Below are 6,380 nucleotides of genomic sequence, written 5' to 3' on the forward strand. Positions count from 1 at the left end.
TAATGCAGACATCCTGAATTCAAATCCTGTCTTCATTACCAAATGGTCCCCAAGCTCAAGCTATTCATCTGCTCAGCAATCCTTCTGAACATCTCCTTTTCTAATAATCTTAAAATTATTTATGATAACCCATTAGCAGATCAAAAAGTTAATTTAGTGCCTCTTGATTATCAAGTATTAATGACAGGATAGGATAGAAAATATTAAAATAGGCCAGGAAAAAAAAAAACCCTACAATTACACTATATATGCTAAAGATTTGTTTAAAAAACAAACATGTTTCTAAAGAATGTATGTGTGCTTGAATTACAATGTAACCTATTTTTTGTTGTTTTATTGTGGCTCTTGGTAGAAATAATTTTGAAAATAACTGTACTAGTCAGCTATTATTTTATTTTAGAGACTATTCCGAACTTTCATTCCTTCCTCAAGTCCCTGGCCTTTCGATCTCTGAACTCTGTCTTCTTGGATTTGCCTGCCTCCCTCTCTTTCCTTCTTCCTCTCTCCCTCTCTCCCTCTTTTCCCTTCCCTCCCTTCCCCTTTTTTTTTTTTTTTTTTGCCTTATTTTACTCATCCATCTCAACATCAGCTTTTTTGGTGGATTCAAGATGGAATTATGCTGAGAGACCAAAGCATGAGATACTTTAGGATTCCATTTCTATACATTTTTACATGCCACCAATTTTATAATTGAGAACATATAAGTGGTTGATAAGAGTTGGAGTTGATTGTGTTGGAAGAAGAAGATGTTATGATGATAAAAGGCCAACATGAGAGATCCTTATAATGTTGGAACTGTTCAGTATCTTTATGGGGTACTAGATCAGTGAATCTATTCAGATAATAAAAATTATATAGGACATATACACATACAAATAAGTACAAGTAAAGCAGATTGCATCAATATAAATATCCTGGTCATGAAATTATAATATAGTTTACAAAATATTATCACTGAGAGACACTGGACAGTGTATACAAGGCTGCATTTGTGTACAAGTATTATTTTTTAAGGCTGCATGTGAATCTACAATTACACCACTAAAGTGTATAGATATCCTACGTACTCAATAGGAAAACAGATAAATATAATGCAGCCAGGGAATAGAATACTATACTAGTTTTTCAGTAAAAATAAGCACACTTACTATCCTCCTCAGGAAATATAGCCACAGAGAAATAATTTTAAAATGGCAGGTATCAGAGAGATAGGCAGAGTAATATCACTCTTATGTAACCACACACACCCTTTATTTTTAGACAGAAACATGCTGGGAGGCATTGAGGAACTTTTGATTTTCATTTCATACCTTTATGTTGAGTGATTTTTTAAATAATAAATATGCAGTACTTTCATAATTTTAAAAGCTAGTTAAAAATACTCAGTTTATCCACAACCTTTCTCACCTAAAGGAGAACAAAACACCACCACTGGTGCAAAATGTGATTCTGTAATCAAACCAACTTAAAGTGCAATTCAAAGGTTAGGTGAAACTTTTTTTTAAAACCTAATATAAAGCAGAATACACAGGTATACAAAACGTTATTTAGAAAGACAGGAAACTAGGGGAAAGGTAAGAGTCACTTCCACTATATGTCTCTCTCTGCTCATCTGCTGATCGTTAGATCAGCCCTGTCCAACTACATATTCGAGCACATTTGTAATCTTAAATTTTCTAGTTAGTAGCAACGTTTTAAGAAATAAAGAGAAACAGGTGAAGTTAACTTCAATAATATATTTTATGTAACTTATTTTATCCAAAATAGTATTTCAACATGTAATCAGTTAAAAACTGTTATGAAGTTCAACCTAAAAAGGCTACATTCTTGTTTGCCAACTAAGTAGTCAACATCTGGTGTGCATTGTACACCTACAGCACATTTCACGCGGACTGGCTGCATTTCAAACCCTCAACCGCTTCCTTTAGCTGGCAGGTGAGTGCAGCCCTAGACTGATTATGGACATGGCGACAGCAAACATTTGAAGTTTATATTGAATCACTTAGAATTGGCTAAAGCCGCTAAACGTGGTAAATCTTAAGTAACTCTACCTTTCAACCATAGTTCAACTATAATAAAAGGGGAGCGAAATCTACTTTTAAAAAGTAACCAAATTTATGTACGAAAAAAATAGACTAAGAGAAAGAATAGAGAAGAAGGGAGTGCGGAAGGCAGAGCACCTTCATTGAGGGAAGGTTAGTCAGAGCAGATCAAGTTTGACTAAGCCACCAAAATGCCCCAAAGTGAGGGGAGCCTGGAGCCTGGAGCCTCGCGCAGCGGCTCGCGGCCCCTCCTCTCTTGCCCTGAAGCCGGTCAGGACCCAGAGGCTCCGGCTCCTCTGCGCTCCCGCGGCGCTGCCTCCTTCCCACCACGACCCCACCTTGGGGGCCAAGCCTTGGCGGGGGGCGACCTCGCAGGGGAGGTCGCCTTTTGGGGGGCCCGGTGTGAGTGACCCCAGCAGGGGGTAACCCACCAGCAGCTAAATCCCTCCATCTAGTGGAAGAGAGCGCCTGGAGAAAACCAAACAAACTGTAACCACGGCAACAGCCAATCCCCAGGCAGGTGGGCCGCGTTTTGTACGGGTGCTCCAGCAGGACAAACTACTTCCTTCTGCAATTAGCATGAAGGCTGCATCTCAGGAGCTGGATGAGGAACTTAGGTAGATGTTAATATTTAAGTCATTTTGGAAAGTAGTTAACAAAGAACTTTATATTGTTTCTGATCTACCTATACTTATTACTTGCATATAATCAATGTTAAATTGCCTTTGTTCATTCCACAAAAACTTAATCCTGAATAGTGACTTATGGGGTCGGAATTTGAAAGGGAAGCCAATAAATTGTTTGCCTTCCATCACAGCAATTTCTTTAAAAACAAACAAACAAACAAAAGTAAATTATCACTCATTGTCTATAAAAAAATCCTCTAAATGAATGAGTTAGTGGAGTGAGAAATTAGGAAACTTATTTTCTAATTGTTTTACTGTAAAATATTGACGTGATTCTCACTGTTTTAATATTAAATTTTAATTTTATGTATAAATCATGTGATTTAACTTTTACTTAAAATTAATCAAAGATTTTTGTGTGGAACAAATATATAGAAAACAAATGTGAAAGTTAATTTTAGTTAGTAACAGGTATTTCTAATTTTTATTGTTTTTAAGTTTGCAAACAAAGAATTAAATTCCAAGAGGAAGTGGCTATGCATAATTGCAAAAGATATCTGACATACAGTAAGCTAAGAGCAAACATTTAATTGAGCCTTTGAAAGAAAATAGACTCTATTGCTTGGTAACAATACCATAGTAAACTTGTATTGCATCAACTTAAGAATTAATAACATAAAGTGAGAAATCAGTAGAGTTTTGATATTAAAAAACATGTTAATGCCTCATTCAAAAAAGATGATTTTCAAAACTAAACTATTCCTGGTTTTAGATCTAATTAAGTTTAATATTTTCATTATCAAAGTTCATGCTAAAATGCACCCCCCCTTTTTTTTTAGTTTAGTTTTGTGGCTGATTTATAGACTATTCAAACTCTTCACTTATAATGGCCAGACTAGCGTATGATGTTGAAATTCAGATGTAAAAAATTTAAGCTTAATTTTATTTATAATTAGGAAAGTAGGCGTTTCCATATATATATATATATATATATATATATATATATATATATAATCTATTCATAATCAATTTCTAAAACTAATTTTAAATAGCTAATTCAGTAATCAGCTAACTTGAAGATGATGTATAGATTGCTTTCCTTCATAAATCTTACCTTGCCAAACAAATGGGCCCATTACGAGGGCATACACTCATCTTGACCTCCAGGGGGCGCGACGCAGTCTTCCCCAATCATGAGGCATGGTTAATGCCAAAATAATTAATTAATTAATTAATTAATTAAATTTAAAAAAAAAAACTAAAACTAACAGAAAACCAAAACATAAAACAAAATTTTAAAAAAGATGCTTTCCAAGGCGCTGCTGGATACCCTACCTGTGGGAGCCAGAGCCGAAGAGACCTCCACCATCTGCTTTACAATTGCCTGCCAACGGCCTCGCCTCTGGTTGTTCCTCTGCTCCGCGCACCAGGCCTCCTGCAGCTCTGCAGCTCCGCGTGGACTGTGAGAGATCAGAAACAATGTAAAGTTCTTTGTTAACTACTTTCCAAAATGACTTAAATGTTAACATCGACCCAAGCTCCTCACCTTTCAAGTGTTACCAGGGTGGACGCTGGTTCTCTTCCTGCGGGGTTTGGTTGTGTCAACGCCGCAGCAGAAGACCTTTAGGAACGTCTTCCAGGCCCTTTGCGCCAAGCCCGGCCGGGCCCGGGTGTTGGCTGCGGGGGAGGCTCGGGGGCTGCCCTCTTGGGGGGGGCTGCCGTCTTGGGGGGAGCTGTCAGGGGGGGCTCCCTCCTGGTTCTCCGCCTTTACAGCCTTGCTCTCACTGCTGCGGAAGCGGTTGCTGGTGCGGGGGGTGGGGGCGTCCCCCGGGCGGAGCTGCGGGGCTGGGCCGCGGGTCCCGGGCTGGAGCGCCTGCACAGGCTCCAGGGGAAGAGGGGAGGAGGCGATGGTCTCCAGGCTGGGCGGAGGCGCGGGCAGGGCATAGGTCTTTTTCACCGCCAGGCACAGGGGCCTCACCTTGGATGGTGTTGGCGAGCCCTCTGGCTGGAGCGCCTGCACAGGCTCCAGGGGAAGAGGGGAGGAGGCCATGGTCTCCAGGCTGGACGGCGGGGCGCTGGTCTTCGTTGCCCACCGGCAGGGGGGGCTCGCCACTGATGGTCCTGACGAGCCCCCCGATGCCCGGGACTCCTCGCGGCTGGAAGGGGTGGCGGCCCCAGTGTCAGGGGGCCGGTAGGGCCTGACCTTGACGGTGCGGCCCGGCATCCTCCCCATGGCCATCCTGCCCGTGGTCATGAGGAGGATGCGGTAAGTCCCCATTATTCGATCGAATGTCTGGCCCGCCACGGAGTCCCTGATGTCCTCCTCCCTAAAGCCCATGCCGCGCATGGTCTCCACCACCTGGGGGTCCAGGTCCTCCCCGGGCGGCTCGCTGTCGGGAGGCAGGTCTTCTGGACCCAGGTCCATCCAGGGCATCCGCATGGCCTCCTCCAGGGTCGGCCTCTGGTCGGGGTCGACCGTCAGGAGCCGCTGGAGGAAGCTCCTGCCCGCCTCCGACATGTAGTAGGGCGGCTTGTAGTGCCCATCCAATATGCGCTGCGTGATCTTCTCGTTGCTATTGCCCGGGAAGGGCACGCGCCCCGTCACCGCCTTGTAGAGGGAGGCGCCCAGCCCCCAGACGTCAGCCTTGCGGCCGTCATATGGCTCGCCCCGCAGCACCTCGGGCGCCATGTAGTACAGTGTTCCCCAACAGCTGGTCAGCAGCTCGGTGGCCTCGTGGCTGAGGCCGAAGTCCGCCAGCTTGGCGGTGAGGTCTTCTTCTAAGAGGATGTTGTCCGGCTTGATGTCCAGGTGCGCGAAGCCGCGCTGGTGGCACAGGTGGAGGGCCACGGCGATCTGGCGGAACACCACGCGGGCCTGGCGCTCGGTGAGGCGGCGGCGCCGCTCCAGGTGCGCCTTCAGGTCCCCGCCGCGCACGTACTCCATCACCAGATGTACCTCTTCGGGGTCCACCACTACCTCCAGCAACCGCGAGATATTTCGGTGCTGTAGGGTTCTTAAACAGCGGAGCTCTCGGTAGGAACTGGAGACACCGACATCGCGCCGGATGATGCTCTTTACTACCACCTTGGTGTCCGTGGGCATGTGTCTGGCCAGCCGGACCTTCGAGCACGCACCCTTGCCGATAGATTTCCCTAACACATAGTCTCCTATGCACTGCCCCTTGACGGTAGTCGGGATAGGGCAATGGGGCATGATTACAGCAAAAGAGTTAAAAATAAAAATGAAACTGCAGATTTGTCCTAGTTAGTCTCAGGTCACCTAGACGAGCTCCCTGCACTACACGGACTAAATCCTCAGCCCAGGCAGGGCCTTATGTATGGGAGTGGTTTGCAATTCCATCACACTGGCACTTTATGAGGTCAGAGCAACAAATGGACCAATCCCGGCTGGGGATGAACCACAGTGGTTTTTCTCACTTTTTGGTCTCATGACCCTTAAACTCTGTGAAAAACAAAAAGACACACACTTTTATTTGGGATATTATGTTGATATTTATTTATTTATTTAAAATATATTTTTATTAATTTTGTACAGAGAGGAAGGGAGAGAGATAGTTAGAAACATCGATGAGAGAGAGTCATCGATCAGCTGCCTCTTGCACACCCCGTACTGGGGATATGCCCGCAACCACGGTACATGCCCTTGACCGGAATCGAACCCAGGACCCTTCAGTCCCCAAGCCGACGCTCT

At 44.5% G+C, this 6,380-nt stretch overlaps 1 long non-coding RNA gene across 1 annotated transcript in view; it reads right to left on the reverse strand.

The window, feature by feature from the left end:
• The window catches only part of LOC123653080, a 9,318-nt gene extending 3,160 nt beyond the window's left edge, over positions 1 to 6,158 (reverse strand). Inside the window, exons 1-2 of the long non-coding RNA XR_006742711.1 lie at positions 6,068 to 6,158; positions 5,973 to 5,975 (exon numbers count right to left, since the gene is read on the reverse strand). This is a non-coding gene — a long non-coding RNA (uncharacterized LOC123653080). The remainder of the gene's footprint in view (positions 1 to 5,972; positions 5,976 to 6,067) is intronic.
• Positions 6,159 to 6,380: the final 222 nt, after the last annotated feature.

Source organism: Pipistrellus kuhlii, unplaced genomic scaffold (genome assembly GCF_014108245.1).
Source record: "Pipistrellus kuhlii isolate mPipKuh1 unplaced genomic scaffold, mPipKuh1.p scaffold_m20_p_3, whole genome shotgun sequence".
Lineage (NCBI taxonomy): Eukaryota > Metazoa > Chordata > Mammalia > Chiroptera > Vespertilionidae > Pipistrellus > Pipistrellus kuhlii.